The following is a 27,337-nucleotide window of genomic DNA, read 5'->3' on the forward strand; positions in this document are numbered from 1 at the left end:
AGACCAGGTCAGTGCCACACAGAGTTCTAGCAGCAGACACATCTCTTCAACAACTGTTAAGAGGAGACTTTGTGCAGCAGGCCTTCATGGTTAAAATAGCTGCTAGCAAACCACTGCTAAGGACAGGCAACAAGCAGAAGAGACTTGTTTGGGCTAAAGAACACAAGGAATGGACATTAGACCAGTGTAAATCTGTGCTTTGGTCTGATGAGTCTAAATTTGAGATCTTTGGTTCCAACCACCGTGTCTTTGTGCGACGCAGAAAAGGTGAACGGATGGACTCTACATGCCTGGTTCCCACCATGAAGCATGGAGGAGGAGGTGTGATGGTGTGGGGGTGCTTTGCTGGTGACACTGTTGGGGATTTATTCAAAATAGAAGGCATACTGAACCAGCATGGCTACCGCAGCATCTTGCAGTGGCATGCTATTCCATCCGGTTTGCGTTTAATTGGACCATCATTTATTTTTCAACATAACAATGACCCAAAACACACCATCAGGCTGTGTAAGGGCTATTTGACCAAGAAGGAGAGTGATGGGGTGCTACGCCAGATGACCTGACCTCCACAGTCACCAGACCTGAACCAAATCGAGATGGTTTGGGGTGAACTGGACTGCAGAGTGAAGGCAAAAGGGCCAACAAATGCTAAACATCTCTGGGAACTCCATCAAGATTGTTGGAAGACCATTTCCGGTGGCTACCTCTTGAAGCTCATCAAGAGAATGCCAAGAGTGTGCAAAGCAGTCATCAAAGCAAAAGGTGGTTACTTTGAAGAACCTAGAATATAAGACATATTTTCAGTTGTTTCACAATTTTTTGTTAGGTATATAATTCCACATGTGTTAATTCATAGTTTTGATGCCTTCAGTGTGAATGTACAATTTTCATAGTCATGAAAATACAGAAAAATCTTTAAATGAGAAGGTGTGTCCAAACTTTTGGTCTGTACTGTATGTGGCACCCCAGAGTGTCCGGTTGCCACAGTGGTATTGCCTCCTTTAAAAGAGGTATTGCCATGCCTGGAAGCAAGCAGGGGTTTCTTGGTCAGGAACACTATACATGCTACACTTTCCTGGCTCCAGGCCAGCAAGGGAAGACCCCTCTCCTTGGCAACTGGTATCTGGGGGCGGAGTTAGTTTAGTTAGTATTAGAGAGTTGAGTTTAGGACATCGAGGAGAGAGGAGCTAGGGACTGGAGCTGAAGATAGCTCTTCCTGGCCTGAAACCACAGAGAACCGGACACCGGAGTCCGAGGCTGTGGGGATTCCAGGCCCAGCAGCAGATACCGCAGGGCAGGAGATTGCAGGTCTCCTGGCCCCATCAGACACCCGGAGGCTCAGCAGCACTGAAGGATCAGTACCGCTAAAGAGGAGTGAGGCATCCACTAAGCCCAAGCAGCCAGCCATACGGGTGAGCACAGCACGTTACACTCAGGGACGTGGGCAACAACGCAGCTACAAGCAGAATAGCCGAAAGAGTATAGTAAGAACGGCAGGCCTACAACTCCACCTGGCCAGGAGGACTCTATGCTTGCTCCCAGACTGACCAGACTCTTACCTCTAGCCAGTACTCTAGTCCAGGCCTGTCTAATTGCTACCAGTAAAGACCCTGGGACTGCACTATACGGACTCTGTGGTTATTTTTGCACCGCGACACCCTGCACAACCACCATCATCCACACACACTGCCCTGAAGCAACAGTCTTCCTGTGGGGAGTTATACTACCCTTGCTGCCAAACCATCAGCTTCAGAGGACTGTTCCGCAACGGCGGTCTCTATTAACCGCATTCCACAGGTGGCGTAGTCGGACATTAAATAACATACATAAATATGCCTTGGATTGACCACCTGGTTCATGGACCGGGTCACAGCCACGGTGACTACAACCCCTAGCAGCTACAGGCCCGGCTCCGGGTACCCCACGGCCCAGGGGGCGCGTCATATACACTCGTGTGAGCGAACCCTAAGTTTTCGAATTCATTTCCATCCTGTATATGCAGATAAAGTTGAAAGTGGAGATTGAGCAGCAATCACTGCAGGACCCATCAGAGACTTGCCAACTGCTATGCTTTATAATTATAGAATAAATGTCTTCTTAGATAAAGACATACAAGATAGATAGAAAATAAAATAAAGGAAAGGAATGAAAAAAAACCTAACTATAATTTTTTCTTCCACTAGTGATAATCTGTCACTGCCATTTATTATTGAATGCACTTTATCATGCATTTTGTTCTATAGGAAAGATGACGAAACTTCACTGCTCTGAGGGCTGAAGCAGAATATAATATAAGCGGAAAGCTGTAATCGGAAACCGAGACAATGATATCAGTCATACTATACTCACAAGTGAGACACTGCTTTCTATGAAAAAATCTTTATGTGTAACAATACAGTCATGTGAAAGGTGGTTCAGCACCGTACGACATCCGCCGCTTCATCTTTTTTCCAGCAAGACTGGTTGTGCTACATTTTTTCTCGACTTGCAACTCTGAAGAGATCACTAAGGATATGTAAACAGTGACATAATTACAGTATGTGAAAATCTACATTATATCCAAACAGAACACCACTAAACCACGTTGTCACCATCTTACATAAGACATCAGGTGACCATTACTCATAACAAGTGATGAGCGAGTAAGTTCTGTTAATGACGCGCCCCCTGGGCTGTGGGGTACTCGGAGCCGGGCCGGTCGGTGCAGGGGGATTTCACAGTGGCAGTGACCCTGTCCATGACCCAGGGCAGTCAATAAAGGGGGATTTTATAGTTTTTATAATTTAATGTTCATGACGCCACCTGTGGTATGCGACTTATGGCGCCGCCGCTGTGGTACAGATCCTCTGGAGCTGATGGTGACACAGCAGAGTTGGTTCAGCTCTTCACAGGTAGAGCTTAGCTCCAGGGCAGTGTAGATGGTGATGTTATAGATGCTGCTGTGCAGTGTAGTGCAGAGTTTGGCGCAGATAATAATTCCAGGACACAGTGGGGTGCAGTCTTCAAGGTTTACTCACAGTTGTTGAACTCCAGGTTACCAGTACTAGGGTAACTTCCCACGTCATCCTGTGTTCACAAAGGAAGGGGTTCAGCAATCTCTCAAGTAACTCAGGAGTACTTAAATGGGATCCCGTTCTATGTGCCTTCCTCAGTCGTCTTCCTGCGCTGACTCTCACCCTCCTGCCCTGCACCTCACAATCAGTATCCCAAGCTGATAGCCTCGGATCTTGTCGGGCGACCTGCAGTCCCCAGGACCCTCTGTGGCCACCTTATCAGTGATTAATTGTGGTGGTTGACAGCTGCACCTTGAAAGTACAGCAGCCTCCAGTTATTTAGTTGAGCCTTGTAGTTCTCCACTAGTTTAGAGGCCGGTCCCCTCTGCGGCCTGATCCCTCCACGTCCGTGTAGATTCGAGCGCGTGGGTGGCATCCGCACTTCCCATGCCCCTAGGATCCCTTCTGTTCCTCTTGGAGCCTTCCCTGCCACCTTCCTCTTTAGCCTTCCCTCCGTCTAGGCCCGCTCCTCCTGAGCAGAGCTCCTGCTCCTCTCACTGTCCTCCTCTGACTGAACTCCTCTAGATGGTTCCATGCCTTCTTATACTACTACTGAAGTGCTTCCCTAAACTCCTCCCTCCACCCACACCCACTACATGATTCCGCCCTCCAGCTAGGGACCAAGGACGGTGCTCTCCCTTAGGAGCAATCTCGACCTTCCCTGTGAAGTGGAGTGTAATGGATGCAAGTGTGTGGATCCCGGGCAGTGCTCCATCCTTACCTGAGAGTGGGATACCACACCTCTGGGTGAGATGCAGTAACTCTGTGGCGACTGAACCTGCAGGGGCGCCACATTAACACTTTCAGCGAGTAAGCTTGAGCGAATACCGAGTATATTCTGAGTGCTCGAGTGTTATGTTTCATTCTCTCTGTGTGCATGTGCATTAAGCAAATCCTTAATGGGAAGGTTGTGAACACTTCTGCCCATTCAGGGGGCTGATCCCAGGGAGGGAGGAAAAGAAGCCACATGTTTAGTTAGAAAAGTTGGTGGAATGATGTTGAATGGTCGAGAGTCTAGGCTGAGGTCTTGCAGCCCATGTATGGATGGTCTATGGAGTTTAGAAATCGGTTGCCAACTGGACTGGATACATGTGCTACAGGTGTCGGATCTGTCATCTAGATTTTAACTTTGCTAAGGCCTATTGCTATCTGTCGTCTGGAGGAGAGTGGAAAGTGAATACAGACTATACTGACTGAAGAAACGAAATCTGTGAGCCAACCAAAAGTTGGGAGACAGCGAGTACAGCTTGATACAAAGGTGATGGAACTATCTCCCCTGGGAGGGTATCTTGTGGACTAGAGGCAACGTGTTTTGGCCATTTACATGGAGTTGTTGTAAAACCTTGGATGCAAGGAATAAAATATTGTTGCATCATTAACCTGCCTAGGTGATTACTACCCACAACCTCAGATCCTCACATAGACACAAGCTGATAATCAACAAATGAGCATTCTTAAGAACTCTCCTTCCCGATTATTGACTCATCTAAATGGACCTTCACATGACGCAATTATCCTGTATTGTAAGATACAGTAAGGCTGTGTGCCCACGATGTGTTTTTCAAGCATTTACGCTGCGGAATTTCCGTAGCGTAAACGCTTGGGAAATGCTTGGTAAACCTTCCCCCATGGTCTCCAATGCAATTCCGCACTTTCAATGCCCATGCTGCGTATTTTTCCGCAGCGTTATGCTGCGCTCAAAAATACGCAGCATGTCCATTAATTTTGCGGACACGCAGCGTAATCGCCGCCATTGACTTGCATTAGAATGCACCAATTCCGCAAGACTGCATCTGTACTTGCGTAATTGGCGCATTCTAATGTGCGGATGGTACCCAAATCTGGAGGAGAGGAGACTCTCCCCCGGACCCGGGTACCATAGAACCTGTAAAAAAAATAAAAAAATAAATATTATACTTACATTCTGATGGCCCCCGGTGTCCTTAGTGATGCGACCTGGCTTGCCGGCAAATCGCGTTGGTCTGAAAAGGACCTGGCGTGACGTCATTTAGTCATGTGATGGGTCACGCGACCGCTGACGTCGGCAGGTCCTTTAGTGTACCGCGAGCTGCCGGCAAGCCAGGAGGGATCAAATAAAGACACCGGGGGCCATCAGAAGGTAAGTATATATTTATTTTTTATTTTTTACCATTCTTTCGGTCACACTATATAAATCCATACAGTTTGCATGGATTTATATAGTGTGACCAAGTTGTCAAGCACTTTCCAAGTGATGCTAAAATCGCTTGGAAAGCGCTTGACAACCCGCATGCGGAAATGCATGTGAAGAACGCTTCATATCTGCATGTCCCTGGCAGGAAAAGCACATGTACAATTCGCATGCCAGGGAGATGCACAAACGCTCAGGAAAAATCTGGAGCATTTCTGCATTGTGGGCACATAGCCTTAGAGGGATTATATACCCTGATACACTGCAAAAAGTGTCAATTTAAGTTTAAAGTCTTCACTTGCCTTCCCAATTGTAACTTTGCTTTGATGATTATTAAATGGATCTTGCTGTTGATTAGGTTAGTTAGTGATGAGATACTTGACTATTGATAACTCCATGGAGGTTCATTTGGTGCAGTTTGTTCCTACTTACTGATATTATCTTATTAAGAATTATGGATACTAATTTATATAATAGGAATCATATGTATTCATTATTGCTTTCAAATAAAGGCTAACTATAGGATTAGATGAGTAAATACACTATATCACATTTAAATCTAGTTCAAATACATTTTTTATTATGAATAAACACACATAACAACAGAAAAAGATCCCATAAAATAACCAAATTAAAAACCCAGTTAAAATAAGACTAGAAACTGAAACAGAGTTGTTGCTAAGTGCCAGGCTGTTGCTGGATTTGAAATGGGTCCAGAACCTTCTGTGGTCTCCAATTCTGGTCCAGCTGGGGCTGGTGCTGCTTAGCATTGGTGTCAGCCCCAGCGCCTAGCTGGTTCACAAGATGTACAGACTGTCTCTTGGGTGTTTGTGCCTAGCAATGTTAAGCATAAGTTGCGGAGGGAGACAGGGCTGTTGGAGCCTAAATCCAGGATTCGCCGCACTGAGCATGCCCGTGACCTGGCGGACCATGATTGGTGGTATGGAAACCATCTGACCCGGTGACCTGGCACCGCCTGATTGGTCCACGGGTGGCATCACCAATGGTGCGACGGTGGGCAGGGCTTAGTCTTTAAAAGGCCCGCCCACAAACATGGCAGCGCTCTCTGATCATAGAGCATGTAATGCTGTTGTGTGGACGGCTGTGTTCCACGTAGTTTCCATAGGCAGTTGAAGTGGAAATAGGCAGGTAGCTTCGTCTAGCAGTCTGGCTCTGCCAAAGGGGTCGCCTAACACCCTGAGCAGCCTGCAGACATCCTATCCACGGTTATCGCTTGTCAGCCACGTGGAGTAGTACCCTTCAGTCCGGTAGCATGCTGGCTGGAGGCACGTGTACCCATCGGCGTAGTCACACACGCATCCTAGCACCGCCAGTGTAGTCCCTGTGCTGTAACAGGACTACAGATAGTTTTTCACCACTTATCTCTCGTGCTGCTAATGGAGATAGTGCGAATTTCTATACCCGTTCCAGTGCGCAGTAACACGGAAGGGTTGATCATTTAAGTTGGTTGCTTTCCTTTTCACCCAGAAAGTGTTCGGCAGCAGTCCACCAGGCTGCATCGCGGACCCCGGGGTCGGTTGCGTTCCATTATAATAAAGTTGTCTGCAACCACCCTCCTAACAGTGGTAACGTTTACAAGTAGATATATCACATTAGTGACAATTATATTATAATAAGAAGAATATATATATTTTTGGCACTTCCAAGACTTACCTTGAATGATAATTGATATGGGTCTATATTAGAGATAAGCGGTGTTCGAGCTGTTTTGGGCGGTGTTCGAGTTGTTCGACGAACCCGAACGATTTGCAAAAAATTCGGCTGTTCGAGGTTATGTTCGATAACTGTTCGTGCACCAAAAGCGTGTCCTGCATGTCTGGCGCTATTTAGAGCACCAATCATGCAGGGATTGTCTGCCACTCACTGTAATGCCACAGCCATGGTGGTTGTGGCATTACAGTGATTGCCCAAATCGATGGGAACAGTGCTCACAGTGAAACATGAAAAGCCGGCAATTCAGCAGCGGCATACACCGGTACCCGACAATTTAGAACCGAAAGAATAGAGCATCACAAATAGATTAGATAGATAGAAACATGTCAGTCACATATATATGAAGTACAGTGACAGTGTTGATTACTGTACTTGTCATTTAGTGTAAAGGATTTCTAAAAAAAAATATTAGTGTTTTCATGCACCGTCTCTTTAAAAAAGCCGGCCGGCAATTCAGCAGCGGTACCCGACAATTTAGAATGGAAGCAATAGAGCATCACACATAGATTAGATAGATAGAAACATGTCAGTCACATATATATGAAGTACAGTGACAGTGTTGATTACTGTACTTGTCATTTAGTGTTAAAATAAAGGATTTATTTAAAAAAAAATTGGCGTGGGATCCCCCATAATTTTAGTCTCTAGCGGAGGTTAAGCAGACGGCTGGGGCAGATGTTTGAAGCCTGGGAAGGGGTAATACTCACGGAGCTTCCCAGGCTACTAATATCAGCCCCCAGCTGAATGCCTAGCCTTTACTAGCTATTAAAATGGGGGACCCCCCAAAAATTGACGTGGGGTCCCCCCTATTTTAATAGCTAGCAAAGGCTAGGCAGACAGCTGGGGGCTGATATTAATAGTCCAGGAAGGGAGCCATGAATATTGGCCCCCTCCTAGGCTAGAAACACCAGCCGTCAGCCGCCCCAGAAATGGCACATCCATAGGATGCGCCAATTCTGGCACTTAGCCTCGCTCTTCCCACTGCCCTGTAGCAGTGGCAGTGGGGTAATAGGGCTGGGGTTGATGTCAGCTTATAATGCCAGCTGACATCAAGCCCAGGTTAGTAATGGAGAGGCGTCTATAAGACACCCCCATTACTAACCCCATAGTCAAAGTTAAAAAAACACACAAACATCCAGAATAAAGTCCTTTAATTGAAATAAAGACACAATTCTTTATTGCTCTAAATTAAACTCTACTTACCATCACGCCCATTCCAGCTGAAGCCAACGATCCCCTGCAATAAAAGAAAAATAATAAAGCAACATAATCCTTACCTTCCCATGGTTCCCACGACAGCTTCAGCTCTGCTACATCGAGATGACAGGCTGGACCGCAGCAGAAAGCTGCCATCCAGCCTGTCATCCCGCAGACACTGAGAAGCGCAGGCTTGCTTGCGCTCCTCAGCGTCTCTCTGTGACGGCATCCAGATGAGCCGAGTTCATGTCCAATGAACTCGGCTCACCTCATGCACGTCACTGACAGCGTGGGAAAATTCTCACGCTGAAGCGCTGAGTGCAGGAGAATTCTCCCACGCTGTCAGTGACGTGCATAAGGTGAGCTCAGGTCCAATGAACTCAGCTCACCTCCTGCACGTCACTGACAGCGTGGGAGAATTCTCCTGCACTCAGCACTTCAGCGTGAGAATTCTCCCACGCTGAAGCGCTGAGTGCAGGAGAATTTTCCCACGCTGTCAGTGACGTGCATAAGGTGAGCTCATGTCCAATGAACTCAGCTCACCTCCTGCACGTCACTGACAGCGTGGGAGAATTCTCCTGCACTCAGCGCTTCAGTGTGAGAATTCTCCCACGCTGAAGCGCTGAGTGCAGGAGAATTTTCCCACGCTGTCAGTGACGTGCATGAGGTGAGCCGAGTTCATTGGACATTAACTCGGCTCATCTGGATGCCCTCACAGAGAGACACTGTGGAGCGCAAGCAAGCCTGCGCTTCTCAGTGTCTGCGGGATGACAGGCTGGATGGCAGCGTTCTGCTGCGGTCCAGCCTGTCATCTCGATGTAGCAGAGCTGAAGCTGTCATGGGAACCGTGGAAAGGTAAGGATGATGTTGCTTTATTATTTTTCTTTTATTTCAGGAGATCGTTGGCTTCAGCTGGAATGGGCGTGACGGTAAGTATGGTTTAATTTAGAACAATAAAGAATTGTGTGTTTATTTCAATTAAAGGACTTTTTTCTGGGTGTTGTGTTTTTTTTAAATACTTTACTAGAAATTCATGGTGGTCATGTCTAATATTGGCGTGACCCCATAAATTTTGGGTTTAGGGCCAGCTGATAATGCCAAGCTGGCCCTAACCCCTTTATTACCCAGTGAGCCACCGCATCAGGGCCCTGGATGAGTTGGGTACAGCGCCAGAAGATGGCGCTTCTATGAACGCGCCATTTTCCGGGGTGGCTGCGGACTGCAATTTGCAGCGGGGGTGGCCCAGAAAGCTTGGGCCTCCCTGCGCTGCGGATTCCAGCCCCCAGCTGCCTAGTTGTACCTGGCTGGACACAAAAACAGGGCGAAGCCCCACGTCAATTTTCTTTAAATTATTTCATGAAATAATTAAGAAAAAAAGGGCTTCCCTATATTGTTGTGTCCGGCCAGGTACAAATAGGCAGCTGGTGGTTGGGGGCAGCCCGTTCCTGCCTGCTGCACCTGACTGGACACAAATATAGTGTGAAGCCCCACGTCAATTTTTTTTTAATTATTTCATGAATTTTCTGAAATAATTTAAAAAAATTGAAGTGGGGCTTCGCACTATATTTGTGTCCAGCCAGGTACAGCAGGCAGGAACGGGCTGCCCCCAACCACCAGCTGCCTATTTGTACCTGGCCGGACACAACAATGTAGGGAAGGCCTTTTTTTCTTAATTATTTCATGAATTTCATGAAATAATTAAAAAAATTGAAGTGGGGCTTCGCACTATATTTGTGTCCAGCCAGGTACAGCAGGCAGGAACGGGCTGCCCCCAACCACCAGCTGACTATTTGTACCTGGCCGGACACAACAATATAGGGAAGGCCTTTTTTTCTTAATTATTTCATGAATTTCATGAAATAATTAAAAAAAAAATACGTGGGGCCTCGCCCTATTTTTGTGTCCAGCCAGGTACAACTAGGCAGCTGGGGGCTGGAATCTGCAGCGCAGGAAGGCCCAAGCTTTCTGGGCCCCCCCCCGCTGCAAATTGCAGTCCGCAGCCACCCTGGAAAATGGCGCGTTCATAGAAGCGCCATCTTCTGGCGCTGTACCCAACTCATCCAGGGCCCTGGTGCGGTGGCTCACTGGGTAATAAAGGGGTTAGGGCCAGCTTGGTATTATCAGCTGGCCCCAAGCCCAAAATTCATGGGGTCACGCCAGTATTAGACATGACCGCCATGAATTTCTAGTAAAGTATTTAAAAAAAACACAACACCCAGAATAAAGTCCTTTATTTGAAATAAACACACAATTCTTTATTGTTCTTAATTAAACTATACTTACCATCACGCCCATTCCAGCTGAAGCCAACGATCTCCTGCAATAAAAGAAAAATAATAAACCAACCTCATCCTTACCTTTCCATGGTTCCCACGACAGCTTCAGCTCTGCTACATCGAGATGACAGGCTGGACCGCAGCAGAACGCTGCCATCCAGCCTGTCATGCCGCAGACACTGAGAAGAGCAGGCATGCTTGCGCTCCTCAGTGTCTCGCTGTGACGGCATCCAGATGAGCCGAGGTCATGTCCAATGAACTCGGCTCACCTCATGCACGTCACTGACAGCGTGGGAAAATTCTCACGCTGAAGTGCTGAGTGCAGGAGAATTCTCCGACGCTGTCAGTGACGTGCATGAGGTGAGCTCATGTCCAATGAACTCAGCTCACCTCATGCACCTCACTGACAGCGTGGGAAAATTCTCCTGCACTCAGCGCTTCAGCGTGAGAATTCTCCCACGCTGTAAGTGACGTGCATGAGGTGAGCCGAGTTCATTGGACATGACCTCGGCTCATCTTTATGCCGTCACAGAGAGACACTGTGGAGCGCAAGCAAGCCTGCTCTTCTCAGTGTCTGCGGGATGACAGGCTGGATGGCGGCGTTCTGCTGCGGTCCAGCCTGTCATCTCGATGTAGCAGAGCTGAAGCTGTCGTGCGAACCATGGAAAGGTAAGGATGAGGTTGGTTTATTATTTTATTTTTATTACAGGAGATCGTTGGCTTCAGCTGGAATGGGCGTGACGGTAAGTATGGTTTAATTTAGAACAATAAAGAATTGTGTCTTTATTTCAATTAAAGGACTTTATTCTGGGTGTTTGTGTTTTTTTTAACTTTGACTATGGGGTTAGTAATGGGGGTGTCTTATAGACGCCTCTCCATTACTAACCTGGGCTTGATGTCAGCTGGCATTATAAGCTGACATCAACCCCAGCCCTATTACCCCACTGCCACCGCTACAGGGCAGTGGGAAGAGCGAGGCTAAGTGCCAGAATTGGCGCATCCTATGGATGTGCCATTTCTGGGGCGGCTGACGGCTGGTGTTTCTAGCCTGGGAGGGGGCCAATATTCATGGCACCCTTCCTGGGCTATTAATATCAGCCCCCAGCTGTCTGCCTAGCCTTTGCTAGCTATTAAAATAGGGGGGACCCCACGTCATTTTTTTGGGGGGGTCCCCATTTTAATAGCTAGTAAAGGCTATGTATTCAGCTGGGGGCTGATATTAGTAGTCTGGGAAGCTCCGTGGGTATTACCCCCTTCCGAGGCTTCAAACATCTGCCCCAGCCGTCTGCTTAACCTCCGCTAGAGCCTAAAATTATTGGGGATCCCCACGCCAATTTTTATTTTAATAAATCCTTTATTTTAACACTAAATGACAAGTACAGTAACCAACACTATCAATGTACTTATTATAAATGTGACTGACATGTTTCTATCTATCTAATCTATGTGTGAAGCTCTATTCTTTCTGTTCTAAACTGTCACGTACAGATGCTGAATTGCCGGCCGGCTTTTTTAAAGAGACGGTGCATGAAAACACTAATATTTTTTTTAATAAATCCTTTACACTAAATGACAAGTGCAGTAACCAACACTGTCACTGTGCTTCTTATATGTGTGACTGACATGTTTCTATCTATCTAATCTATGTGTGATGCTCTATTCCTTCTTGTCTAAATTGTCGGGTACCGGTGTATGCCGCTGCTGAATTTGCCGGCCGGCTTTTTTAAAGAGAGTGTCTTCTGAGCAATTTGTCAGCTTTTGGACACCTTTGCAGGTGTTTTCTATGTGTTTCTATGTGTTTTTGTTTGCTTGCCATTGGTTTTAACGGTGTTCGACGGTGTTCTAAGGTGTTCTACGAACAGTTCGACGAACAGTTCCTCGAACATCCCGATGTTCGACGAACGGAACCGAACCCGAACACTACGGGGGTGGCTCAACACTAGTCTATATATCCTGCTTCTGTTACTAACTATAGGATTAGAGCCCAATATCATAATAATATCTATGACATTATGCTGGATGCTATGAAGTTTTTATGCAGGATCAAGTGACAGTTATTGCTTATTTATCCCTCTTTTTTCATGCGTCGTTTTAGTGGATGATTAATAAGACTTGAGAGAACACCTTTAGAGGTCTTGTAAAGTCAATGCCTCAATGGGTCAGAGTTGTTTTGGCAAATAACAGCTCTCTCAGTGGGGATTCTGGGCAGGGGCATATATAGGGATGGGCAGGCGCAATATTTGCACCAGGTGCAGCCACCAGGCAGTCAGACGAGTCTTTTAGAGGGTGGCATTTTGCCACCCACTGAAAGTAGGATTCGGCAGTTCTCTGTGCCAGCTGTTAAACTGACAGCCGGCACAGAAAATGTGTAATATGCCGGCTCCTTGCACTCTATTGTGACACACACGCCGTTGATATGCACGCTGCTGTTGCATCTGTGTGCTTAGGAAATCTGTGGATATGGGTCTTGCGTCCATGCCCGCATGCTGGGTAATTATTACTTTATGAGTAGTGTTGAGCCACCCCCGTAGTGTTCGAGTTCGGTTCGGTTCGTTGAACACCCGTATGTTCGCCGAACACCTTCGAACACCGTTAAAACCAATGGCAAGCAAACAAAAACACATAGAAACACATAGAAAACACATAGAAAACACTTCAAAGGTGTCCAAAAGCTGACAAACTGCTCGGAAGACACAACTAACACATGGAAAAGTGACAAGTACATATAGTCATGCGAAAAGAAAAGAGGTGGAGGAGTAAAAGGAGGGGGAGACACAGATATAGGCATGTCATGCCCTTCTAAAACCAAAAAAGTGCCAAGCTGATACGGCCAGTCCGTTCCTGCCCGTGCGACCTCCGTGTCGCCGGATTTGTGCCAGAGCCGCGGTGGACCCTGACGCCAGCCCCCCTCTCCAAATACTGGTGCCTGTCCGCTGGTGGGTCGAGCGAGCCCCCCTGCGGTGGAGGCAGGTCTAATCTTTTTAATTCAAATTGTCTCTCTAATTTGAATGAGTACACTTTAAAACCTTTTACAAGGATCTATTGGAGGGCAAGTCTCATACCAACAGCCGCGGTAATTCCAGCTCCAGTAGCCTCCACTAAAGCTGCTGCAGTTAAAAAGCTTTTATAAGGATCGAGCTTGGCGTTCCACCGCAAGGCGTCCTACCGCCAGTCCCAGTCCCTGTGCCTTGGGGTGCCTTCTTGATGCTCTTCACTGAGTGTCCCGGGGGCCCGAACCATTTCCTTTGAAAAAATTTAGTGTCCAAACTACAGGTGGTGTAGCTTGCTTAACAGCTGTGTTAATCCGCTGACTAGCAGACACTGCTACTAGGCCCAAAGTATTGCTTGGGCTAGATGCAGTTAAAAATTTGTAATTAGATACTCTCGTTGGATGCTGAGAAAGTATTCCATAGAGTCTCCTGGCACGCCATATATTATTCTCTTAAAAAGCTGGGGGTAGGGGACCCTTTTATAGCCAAAATCATGGCCCTGTATCGCAATCCGTCAGCTAGGCTGAAGATAACATTATCATCACCTTTCATAATCACCAATGGGACAAGGCAGGGATGTCCTCTGTCCCCTCTCTTACACATCCTAGTGATGGAGCACCTGCTCTCATCAATTCACAATAACCCCAATATTAGGGGGATTGAGGTGGGAGGCACCGAGTACAAGTGCTCTGCATTTGCTGATGATGTCCTAGTATATATTACTCAACCACATATATCCATCACTGCTGTTATGGCTGAAATAGATCACTTTGGTACATGGTCAAATTTTAAAATCAATGCAGCGAAGTCTGAGGCCCTCGATGTCTCCCTCCCCAAATCCATACAGGATTCTATCCAGTCCAACTTTCCCTTTGCCTGGCCCTCACAGCTTATCAAATACTTAGGAATTCGTATTCATAGAGACTTCTCCCATCTATTTTATCTTAATTTTGGGCCCTTTATTGAGCAACTCCATAGAGATCTTACTTCTTGGCTGGTGAAGAATTTTTCCTGGTTCGGCAGAATAAATATACTAAAAATGAACGTCCTACCTAAACTCTTATACCTCTTCCAAACCATTCCCGTGGTAATTCCCTCAAATTTTTGGAAAAGACTACGCAGTAGCTTTTGCAGATCTATCTGGGCAAGTGGGCGTCCACGCATTCGGGGGGACGTTCTGATCAGACACAAACAAAAGGGGGGCCTTAGCCTTCCGGATTGTAGATGGTATTACTTGGCAGCAGTACTCGCTAGAATCCTGGACTTCTTCCATCATTCGGAGGGGAAATTGTGGGTCAAAATAGCTCAATCCATTTGTCCTAAAGCTCTTACCACTCTCCCATAGTGCGCCCCTTTAATTGTCCCCTCTCTTGGCCTCATGTCATATAGTACTTATGCCACTGCTTTGGCTTTGAGATCCCCAAAAAAAAGCTTATCCTCAATCAACCCCCAGGGCCCCTTGCTCCTGATTTCAGATAATCCAGATTTCCCACTAGGACTATCTGCAAATAGATTTCTCGGTTCAAATAAATCCCATCCGATATTATTTTCTCATGTCATCTCCAATACTTCGCTGCTCCCCCTCAATGACTTGTTACAGGGAAGAGCCACTTCCACGAAGTCTAATTTTGAATATAGCCAGTTACAACACTTCTATTCAACTGTGAAGAAGCGCACACATCTTCATAGAGATCTCACAAACTTTGAAAAATTGAGCCTATCATTGTCACCCCCTACACACTCCATCTCCCTACTGTATAATCTCCTCATTACCCAGGTAACTGACAATAGGCCAGGATTCTGCAGTGCATGGGAAAGGGAACTGGGGAAGTCCTTCTCTGACTGACAATGGGATAAATGTTTCTTCCTAACACATAAAACCTCATTAGGGTCCAAAGCTCAGGAAACCTCCTTCAAAATTATCTCTAGATGGTACCAGGTACCTGCAGTCCTTCATAGATGGTATCCAGTGGTCTCAGATAGATGTTGGAGATGTGGGGAGGGGGAAGTTACAATGTCACACATATGGTGAGCATGCCCTATAATAAATGCATTTTGGGCAAAGGTGGTTCCCATGATTGAGAAAATAACTGGTTTGACTATCCCTAATATGCCAGAAGCCCTCCTTTTATCAATGTTACCAATAAGTAAATGTAGTTATAAAAGGTCATCAATAGGCTACCTAATACAGGCGGCTAAGAATGTCATTCCACGACACTGGAAAAGCAGAGACCCACCCACTGTGGAGGAATGGTTTGCGGAGATCTCCCTCCTAATAGGATGGAGCATCTGATTGCCATCTCACCGGCTGATGTTGATAGATCATGTGTGATTTGGAGGGATTGGACTGATTTGTAAAACTCTGACGCCTACCATCTAGCCCCCAACTAAAGTTATCCGTGATGTCGGCACAACAATGATCATAATCGCACTTTATTGATTGGTGGTCTGCCGTGGTCCGCTCCCTCTCTCTCTATCTTTCGTATGGAAAAATGCATGCTTGATCTGGATATTGATGGAAAACCCTCCCTGTACCCCCCAATGTACTGTTGTTATGCATAGATTTATAGTTATACTACCCCTTTTACTATGTATATTGTATTTTCTTGTACATTTTCAACACAAAAATAAAAAAAAACTTGAATCTGAAAAAAAAAAATTGTAATTAGATCAACAGGCGGTGGCTACTCCGCTGACTAGCAGACACTGAAGTTTTGGAGCAGATCTCTGATTCCCAGGCTATAGTATGAGTAAACAGCTCTTCAGACTCAACCATCTGTGTTACCCCAAGCCATAGTGTATGTAGTTTCTTACAGTTAAAAGGGGGGGAGACACCCGACCAACCTGGAATTGATGATGGCAATGTCATGTAAAACACAGCAAGGGGACTCCAAAAAGAGTCTCCATTTTTCCCAAAATTGTGGCACAGACACCACTTAAGTGGCATCAATTGTCCCAGAGTTGCTTTAAATGGTTGGTGAGGTGATTTTCCAAAATCCTAACGCTTTTAGTCTCCCCAGAATGACGTAGGTGTGGCAGATGGTGGTTGTCCCGGCCCACTAGGCCGCATTGTAGCACAGTGAGCTTCGCACTGCAACTTATGCTTCATATCCATGTGACGGTTCATGCATGAAGTACTCAAACTATGGATTTTTTGGCCTCTGCTTAGCTTTTGGTGACAAATTTTACAGATAACACGAGTTGGGTCATCCTTATCGATTTGAAAAAATGCACAGGCTATGCAAGGTTTAGAGCCCATGCGACTCTGCTACTAGCAATACTATCAAATGATTGGCTGGGTTAGATGTAGAGCGTCTGGGTTTGGTTGGGGGTCCCCACAGTCTGCCTAGGCTAGATGCATTATTATTAGATACACAGGCGGTGCAGCTTGCTTCGCAGCTGGGCTAATACACCCAAATTATTGGTAGACTCTTTACTAAATAAGGAAGGATTCACTGACTGTGATGGCCCCTCCGTGGGCCGTGGCGATTGGTGGAGATTTGGTGGATGATTATAGGAGAAAGCTCCTTAATAGAGAAAGTTGGTGGATTTATACTTTAAATACACGTGAACCAGCGGGTTTAAACATCAGAAATGATTTGATGTATCATTATGAATGATCATTTATAGATTACTATTATATATATGTTCCTTTTTTCTTCTTTTCTTTTTCTTTTGGATTATTTACATTTACAGTTAGGCCCATATATATTTGGACAGAGACAACATTTTTCTAATTTTGGTTCTAGACATTACCACAATGAATTTTAAACAAAACAATTCAGATGCAGTTGAAGTTCAGACTTTCAGCTTTCATTTGACATTTGAGGGTATCCACATTAAAATTGGATGAACGGTTTAGGAGTTTCAGCTCCTTAACATGTGCCACCCTGTTTTTAAAGGGACCAGAAGTAATTGGACAATTGACTCCAAGGCTATTTCATGGACAGGTGTGGGCAATCCCTTCGTTATGTCATTCTCAATTAAGCAGATAAAAGGCCTGGAGTTGATTTGAGGTGCGGTGCCTGCATTTGGAAGGTTTTGCTGTGAAGTAAACATGCGGTCAAAGGAGCTCTCCATGCAGGTGAAACAAGGCATCCTTAAGCTGCAAAAACAAAATAAACCAATCCGAGAAATTGCTACAATATTAGGAGTGGCAAAATCTACAGTTTGGTACATCCTGAGAAAGAAAGAAAGCACTTGTGAACTATCAATGCAAAAAGACCTGGGCGCCCATGGAAGACAACAGTGGTGGATGATCGCAGAATAATCTCCATGGTGAAGAGAAACCCCTTCACAACAGCCAACCAAGTGAACAACACTCTCCAGGAGGTAGGCGTATCAATATCCAACCATAAAGAGAAGACTGCATGAAAGTAAATACAGAGGGTTCACTGCATGGTGCAAGCCACTCATAAGCATCAAGAATAAAAGGGCTAGACTGGACTTTGCTAAAAAACATCTAAAAAAAACAGCACAGTTCTGGAAGAACATTCTTTGGACAGATGAAAAAAAAATCAACCTCTACCAGAATGATGGAAAGAGAAAAGTATGGCGAAGGTGTGGTACAGCTCATGATCAAAAGCATACCACATCATCTGTAAAACACGGCGGAGGCAGTGTGATGGCTTGGGCATGCATGGCTGCCAGTGGCACTGGGTCACTAGTGTTTATTGATGATGTGACACAGGACAGAAGCAGCCGAATGAATTCTGATGTATTCAGAGCTATACTGTGTGCTCAGATCCAGCCAAATGCAGCCAAACTGATTGGTCGTCGTTTCATACTACAGATGGACAATGACCCAAAGCATAAAGCCAAAGCAACCCAGGAGGTTATTAAAGCAAAGAAGTGGAGTATTCTTGAATGGCCAAGTCAGTCACCTGATCTCAACCCAATTGAGCATGCATTTCACTTGTTAAAGACTAAAGTTCAGACAAAAAGGCCCACAAACAAACAGCAACTGAAAACCACCGCAGTGAAGGCCTGGCAGAGCATCAAAAAGGAGGAAACACAGCGTCTGGTGATGTCCATGAGTTCAAGACTTCAGGCAGTCATTGCCAACAAAGGGTTTTCAACCAAGTACTAGAAATGAACATTTTATTTACAATTATTTAATCTGTTCAATTACTTTTGGTCCCTTTAAAAACAGGGTGGCACATGTTAAGGAGCAGAAACTCCTAAACCCTTCATCCAATTTTAATGTGGATACACTCAAATGAAAGCTGAAAGTCTGAACTTCAACTGCATCTGAATTATTTTGTTTAAAATTCATAGTAGTAATGTCTAGAACCAAAATTAGAAAAATGTTGTCTCGGTTCAAATATATATGGACCTAACTGTATATGCATTGTTTCTATGCTATACGATTTTAACATGGTATGTGTGTTTAAATTTCTGATTAACTCAGCCTTGAACAGGTGCATAGCAGGACATGACATATAAATACCACTTCCTTGCTGTTTTTTTGCTATGCAATGATTAAGAACCTTTAATTCAAAACGCGTTTGCTGTTCTTCTCCAAGGTGGACTTTTAAAATATTTTTTGTATGACCCAATAAAAAGTGGGTTTTAGAAGATTTGTTCAGCTGGATCTGCCTGGTTCCTCATGTTCATCTGGTAGCACTCCTGGCTCTTTACTGTTGATCTTCTAGGTGGGTGAGCTGATTTTTTCCTTTCTTTTTCTGCCATGTGGTGATTGGTCATCCACTGTCGCTGCCCCTTACTCAACGAATTCACAAACATCTCCCGTCGGTTTGGAGTACCATTATGCCCAACCAAAAAGATAGGCCCCACAACTAAAAAAAATTGTTCTTAGGCATCGAAATCGACACCACAGCAAGGTTGTTCCGCCTCCCATGGGAAAAAATACCAAAACATTACACCTGATCTAGGTTTTTTTGCGCAGTATGGAAAGTAACACTACAGCAGATGCAAGTATTACAAGGTCTCCTCGTGTTTGCGAGCCGGGTGATGCCAGTCGGAAGAGTTTTTTCTCTTCATTTATCGCCTGCAACAAAAGGGGCATCTAAACCGAGTCATACAATCAGAATCAGCAGGCAGCTACGGGAGGACTTAGAGGTGTGGAAAACCTTCTTATAATCATTCCACGGTCACACGTTATTTATGTCAGCAGAACATTCCAACATTGAACTAAGATCATTCACCGGGGCAGCAGGATCAGGCGAATATGCAGCGATACTAAATAACCAATGGTGCACAAGCTTATGTCCTCCGTATTGGGCAGAGCAAGTGCTGACAAAAAAACAGACAGTCCTGGAACTGTTTCCAATAGTGATAGCAATAGAAATATGGGGCGCGCGCCTGGCTAACAAAAATATACTCTTCATAACAAAAAACACCAGCCTAGTGCACTTCATTAATAATATGACATCATCGTCTCTCCCAGGGCTAGGCCTACTACGCCGGCTAGCATTCCTGTGCCTAAAACACAATGTATGGGTCCGCGCTAGCCACGATGCTGAGGGGTCTAATGCTGCTGCTAACGCTTTATCACAATTCAATTGGCAGATTTTCACAGAGCTCCTCCCCAACGCCCAACCATCGGGCAACAGTTGCCCATCCTCCCTATGGGATCTAGTGGGGAATAGTTGATGCCATTAATCAGAGCGTCAGTTGCCCCGTCGATGTGGCAAGCATAAGGTAAGGCATGGGAACAGTGGACACGATTAGTAGCAGGCAGACGGGTTGACCAATGTGAACAAGCCAGATTACAAGTCACCATAGAATTTCTCCACCAGCTAATGATGAGGGGCATATTAGGGGCGTCAGCGCAGCGGTGTCTGACCGGAGTAGCATTTCACTTCCAACTACTGAATTGGGGACATGTGACAAAGAGATTCATCATCAGACAATCCATAAAAGGGTGGAAAAGGGGTCAGCCAAGTCAGGAGTGTAGACATCCCGTCCTGTGTCACTAAAACTGATTTCTCACATCATATCCCTAACACCATTAACATGATACTTTACAATTCGAAGCAACACTACTGTCTACTGCGATCGCCTTCTTCGGGGTGCTAAGCATAAGCAAATTAGTCCCTCAATCCAAAATTACCACCAGTGGAGGCTTATTACACCAGGACGTAGTCATAGCCAATAATGCAACACGTCTACGCATACGCAAAACAAAAACGGTTCCAGCGGGCAGGGGCACTTGGGTACTTCTACAACCCACAAATGGTACGCTGAGTCGGGTAACAATAGTAAAAACATATATAACCATCAGATCACAAAGTAATTTCTTCCTATCACACATTGATGGAAAGCCATTATCAAGATACCAGTTCCAAGCTATATTTAATAAATGCATAACATCGGCAGGGAACCACCCCAAAGATTACGGGACACACTCATTCCGCATAGGCGCGGCCACGGAAGCAGCAACAGCAGGACTATCACAAACGGAAGTTCAGAGGATAGGGAGATGGTGATCCACGTGTTTGACGAGATACATAAGACCGGACTTGTTATCCTAGATTCTAGATTATCACAAGAGCGCATAACTAATGGCAATAATGAAACTAGACACTGAGCGCTTCAGAGAATTTTTCACAAAAATAGTCAGAGATTGTACCGAGCGCGGTATGGCAAGGTGCCCGAGACATCACGGCCATCAAACGGACAAGGCGGCTAATAAATATTTGGATGCCAAAATTTATAAGAGACAGAGGCAAACAACTGGAAGGAGATAAAGCAGGCCTCATATGGCCCGACTGTGTTCACTTAATGGATATTGGAATGGACATATTCCTGTCAGGAGTCCAGGACGGAGTGGAACAAGCGTTAAGAGTGATGGATGGGGGTCAGAGTCCTGCATACGAGTACGCAGGATCCTCCGTGGCCTGAAAATAGAAAGGACATGTTGGAGAGTTACACTTGTTGGCCAACTTGCCATTGTGGAGACTGGAGACACAGGGCATGCTGCAACAAGCTGAATTATTTTAGAAAAAAAATGCATTTCTAATGTAATGAGTATAAACAGTTAATATAGCTGTGACCGATCCTCACCCATCCAGTTGTAAGAGTTACATGAAAGGGGGGCGGTAGGGGGCTGAGCGTCTGGGTTTGGTTGGGGGTCACCCCAGTCTGCCATAGGCTAGATGCAGTAAAAAAAAACATTATTAGATACACAGGCAGTGCAGCTTGCTTCGCAGCTGGGTTACTACGCTGACTAGCAGACACTGAAGCTTTGGAGCAGACCTCTGAGTAAACAGCTCTTCAGACTCAACCATCTGGGTTACCCCAAGCCATAGTGTATGTAGTTTCTTACGGTTAAAAGGGGGGGGGGGGAGTCTAAATTTTTTCAAAAAATTTGGGGCACGGACACCACTTAAGTGGCATCAATTGCCCCAGAGTTGCTTAAAATGGTTGGTGAGGTGATTTTAACAAATCCTCAAGCTTTTACTCTCCCCAGGATGACACAGGGGTAGAAAAGTCCTTGCGTGTCCATGATTTGTTCATCTTTATGAACGTAAGTCTGTCTACATTGTCAGTGGACAGCTGCGTGTGCTTATCTGTCAGCACACCACCAGCAGCGCTGAACACACGTTCAGAGAGAACAAAAATTATTATTAATTTGAAAACTGGTGGAGCTTAGTATAGATGGCCTAATAAAATGAGTACCACACACTGATACAGGCCCAAAATTATTTTCCAGGCTAGATGCAGCTAAAAATTATTATTAATTTGAAAGCTGGTGGAGCTTAGTATACGTTGATGGCCTAATAGAATGAGTACCACACACTGCTACAGGCCCAAAATTATTTTCCGGGCTAGATGCAGCTAATAATTATTATTAATTTGAAAGCTTAAAACGGTTGGTGAGGTGATTTTAACAAATCCTCAAGCATTTACTCTCCCCAGGATGACACGGGCAGAAAAGTCCTTGCGGATCCATGATTTGTTCATCCTTATGAACGTGAGTCTGTCTACATTCTCAGTGGACAGCCGCATGCGCTTATCTGTCAGCACACCACCAGCAGTGCTGAACACACGTTCAGAGAGAACGCTGGCTGCGGGGCATGACAAGATCTTCAAGGCATGAGTGGTGAGCTCCGGCCATTTATCCAGATTGGAAGCCCAAAAAGAGCAAGGGTCCAGTGACACAGTCATGGCTTCGATGTTCACTTGGAGATACTCCTGTACCATCCTCTCTAGGCGTTGACTATGTGTCTGACTTCTTGTCTCCTGTGGCCTTGCAAAGGATGGGCTAAAAAAGTTGTGAAAAGATTCCGCAAAATTGCTGTTACCAGCAGATACTGTGTTTCTGTTACGGTTTCAGTGCTGAAGACTCGACAGTCCCACGGTTGGCAAGTTAGAACTGTAAGGTTCACTACTTGCACCACTGGTGTTTAGTGGAAAAGCACATGTATGATTCTGCAACAGTCTCTGCTGATTCTCCTGCATGAGTGAATCCATTTCTATGGCAGGAATTATTTCAGCAAATTTACTTTTGTACCGGGGATCTAAGAGTGTAGCTACCCAGTAGTCAGGATTATTTCGAATTCTGACAATTCGAGGGTCATGTTGCAGGTAGTGCAGCAAGAAGGCACTCATGTGTCTTGCGCATCCAGGAGCACCGAGTCCCTGTTGTGTTGGTAGCGAGGTAAGAATCATGCTTCCTTCCTCTGCCCTCTCCCCCCAACCTCGCACAACAGAAATATGATCAAGGTCTCCATCATCTGATGAGTCTTCCATGCCCATCGCCAGTCTGTCCTCCACTCCTTCCTGGGCTCCTGCACCTTCCTCACTAGTTTGGCTGCTACCATGCGCCCTGGTTAATCCCTCTCCCCCACCCTCCCAAGCCTGCCGCCTTGGTGCTGCCGACCGTCTGGACCTTGCAGATGTTAGCCCTTCCGCATACAACTCCTCCTCCTCTACTTCCTCCACCTCCTCTTGTCCCACCATCTGACTCAGAATTCTGTTTAACATGTGTTCCAGCATGTAAATCACCAGAATAGTCATGCTGATAATGGCATTGTCAGCACTAAACATCTTCGTCGCCATTTCAAAACTGTGCAGAAGGGTGCATAGGTCCCTGATCTGAGACCACTCCTCCAGCGTGATTTGCCCCACCTCTGGATCTTGTTGTCCCAGGCTATAAGTCAGAACATATTGCACCAGGGCATGTCGGTGCTGCCACAGTCGCTGCAACATGTGCAGAGTTGAATTCCACCATGTTGGCACATCGCATTTCAGCCGGTGAAGTGGCAGGCCCAACGACTTCTGTAGAGATGTAAGTTGCTGAGCTGCGGGATGCGAATGGCGGAAGTGAGCACATAGCGACCATGCCCTCTGCAGAAGGCCATCTAGTCCGGGATAGTAGGCTAAAAATTGCTGGACAAACAGGTTCAACACGTGAGCCATACAAGGCACTTGTGTGACATTGCCCCGGCGAAGAGCCACACCCAGGTTTGCAGCATTGTCGCACACGGCTTTCCCTGGTCGCAGGTCCAGTGGAGACAACCATTCATGAAACTAGTTCTCCAGAGCTGACCACAACTCCTCAGCTGTGTGACTCACACAGACATTTCAAAGTAAAAACCGCCTGATGACGTTGAGCCCTGCTCATAGTAAGGAGGTGTGCAGGATCCCTTCTGCACAGTTAGAAGGCGGGTGGCATGACCAGACAGGCTTTGGGTGCAGGTGGAGGATCGAGAGGAGGTTGAGGAGGCAGAAGCAGTGGAGGAACTTCGAGATAAAGAGAATTGACGCACAACTCGTGGGGACGGCAATACTTGGACAGCAGCCCCTTGTCCTGCTGTCACCATAGTTACCCAGTGCCCAGTCAGCGACATGTAACACCCCTGTCCATGCCTACTCGTCCAAGTGTCTGTGGTGAAATGCACCCTATCACACACAGAGTTTCTCAAAGAAGTGGTGATGTTGTGTGCGACATGCTAGTGGAGCGCGATGGACACCTTTCTTTGAGAAGTAGTGCCAACTGGGCATCTGGTACTGGGGCACTGCGACAGACATAAGGTCTCGAAAATTCTCTGTGTCCACCAGGCGGAAAGGCAGCATTTCTGTAGCCAAGAGCTTGCAGATGGTGAAATTCAACCTCTTAGCTTTCTCATGGCAAGCAGGAAATGGTCTTTTACTTGTCCACATCTGAGGGACCGAGGGCTGGCTGTTGTGCTTAGATGGGGTTGAGTAGGGTGTCCCCGGCAAACTGACGGTCTGTGAGGAAGATGCAGGTGGAAAAGTTAGGTTGCTTTGATCCAAAGGAGGTGCTCTCGATGTCGGAGAGTGCTCAACACCAGCTGGTGTTTCCACTTCCAAATGAAATGATGACCTGCCAATCACACTGGCTGTTGCGGGTAAAGAGGTGGCAGGTCAGCGTCTCAAAAAAGGTGTGACTGCTGTCCCCCCAGTCACAGAGGATGAAGAGGCTGCGGATGCACAAGATGGGGCCCACTGTGGTTGGCCCGGCCCGCTAGGCCGCATTGTAGCACAGTGAGCTTCCCACTGCAACTTATGCTTCATATCCATGTGACGGTTCAGGCATGAAGTACTCAACCTATGGATTTTTTGGCCTCTACTTAGCTTTTGGTGACAAATGTTACAGATAACATGGGTTGGGTCATCCTTATCGATCTGAAAAAATGCTCAGGCTATGCAAGGCGTAGAACCCATGCGACCTGAAGAGCCACCACGACTTGCGGTCAGAGGCAGAGTTGTGTTTGAGGATGCAGTTGTTGACATGCTTCCAGTACTACGTCTCTGTCCAGGAAGGCGCAACCTGACCTCTTCATCACCACCTCCTCTGCTGACCTCATCGACTGTCTGATTGTGGGTTGACAGTAAGTGGGATCTGCAACCTCGTCATCATCACCCTGTGTGTTCTCACACCCGTCGTCCTCAGAGCCAACCTCTTCCTGCCCTGACAAAAAACTCAAGTTGTTGCTCCAATCAGGTATTTGAGTCTCATCATCATCTTCCTCATTGTCTCTGTGGCACCCCGAGGTCTGGTTGCCACAGTGGCAGCAATGTCATGTCTGAGAGCAGGTTGGAGGTTCCCTGGTTCGGGACAATTAGCATGCAGCACCTCCTGCCTCAGTCCAGGAAGGGGAGAATTCTGCCCTTTATAAACTGGATCTGGTGCGGGGGTGGGAGAGAGACAAGTCCAGGAATTCCAGGAGTGAAGCCAGAGACAGGGACAGGTCAGTAGCAGGCTGAGGAGTCCCTGTAGGCAGAGGAGGAACACGAGGCCAGGAGGGGAACTACTAGAGTTCGTCCTGGCCAGAGACTTGTAAAGCCGGACACTGGAGTCCGAGGCTGTGAGGGTTATAAGCCCAGCAGCAGAAAACCACCACACAGGGGACTTCAAGTCCTCTGGCCCAAGGAAGCCCGGAAGCTCGGCCACACGAGAGGGACCACTACTGCCCTGGAGGGGTGAGAAATGCGGGAGGCCCGAGTCGCCAGTCATACGGGCGAGAGCAACATGGTACACTCAGAGACGTGGGCTACCACCACACTACAGCGGGATAGCCGAGAAAGAGTGAAGTCAGCACGGTAGGCCTACAAACTCCCCCTGACCAGTGGGATTTCCCAGTTGCTCTCAGACTGACCAGGCCTCCATTGTTAACCTGTTTTCAGGACGGGTCACTTAAAACCACCAACAGTAAAGACCCTGACTTGCATGACAGACTTCTTGTGGTTACTGCTGCTCCCGTGCAACATCCCTATTTACTGCCCTGAGGCTATACTCCTCCCGTGGGAGTTATACTATCTCCTGCTGCACTCCCAACACCAGTCTCAGCGGTCTGCCCTGCAGCGGCGGTTCACTCTGACCGCAATCCACGGGTGGCGTAGTCGGACATTCAGCATATAGACCGCCATTTGAGTTGACCACCCTGAGCCACGTGACCGGGTCCCCGATAAGCAAGGACTACAACCCCCAGCATCCACAACGGGTCCGGTTCCGGGTATCCCCACACACAAGCGGCCCAGGGGGCGCGCCAACTTTTGGCGTAGTCGGCAGGATTTCGTGCCCGCCACCAACGGGTACTGCGTGCCTGAGGAAAGACTGTAAAACTTACTTTGGTGGAATTTCCCGCCATCCGCAGCCGTTTCCCGACATTCGCGGCCATTTTCTCGCCATCGGGCGCCATTTCTGGGACACCGCACGGGAAGAAGAGGGGTGTGGACGGCGAAAGCACGCGAGAACTGGAGCCCCGCCTTACGCACGGACGCTGCATAAGGTCCTGAAAGGAGCCGAATGGACGCTGACGTCACCAGGACGCGACGCAAGGTCCTCAACCCCGACGATCGCCTGCGGAGCCGCGGCCTACAGAAGAAAAGCAACGGAAGGTAGGCCACGGTTGACTAGGGGGGGAAGAGGATGATGGAAGCAGAGGGAACTGTCACCGCTAGCGCGGCTGCTGCCGCAGTAATGCCGTTCACGATGCCTTATATCCCCGGAGCGGCTTGGTTGCCCCAGTACTCAGGATAGTCGCATACCCTGAGCGACTTTAAAGAGAGACTATATAGCCTATTCAAGGTGTACCCCCTGACGGAGGAACAAAAAGTGACCATACTAATAGGCCAGTTAACCGGCGTGGCCCAACGAGAAGTAAAGTCCTGGTCAGTCAGGCACAAGGGGACCATGAAGGAGATTTTAGCCCGTCTAATGGACACTTTTGATACCCGCTCCTCCGCAGAGATCAAATTGAGATTTTACGGGTGCAAGCAGTGGCCCCAAGACAGTATAAGAGACTATGCTCTGAATTTGCAAGAGGCCCTGGGAGCCATTAAGCAGGCAGACCCTGACAGTGTGCGAAATGCAGATGAACTGCTGACTGAACAATTCATTGAGGGTCTGCTGTCCAACGCCCACCGAACCCAGTTACACCTGATGGGCCCTGCAGAACCCTGAGCTAGACTTTGCACAGTTCA

The sequence above is a fragment of the Phyllobates terribilis genome, unplaced genomic scaffold (genome assembly GCF_046119375.1).
Source record: "Phyllobates terribilis strain yellow unplaced genomic scaffold, ASM4611937v1 Scaffold_5__5_contigs__length_657084704, whole genome shotgun sequence".
Classification (NCBI taxonomy): Eukaryota; Metazoa; Chordata; class Amphibia; order Anura; family Dendrobatidae; genus Phyllobates; species Phyllobates terribilis.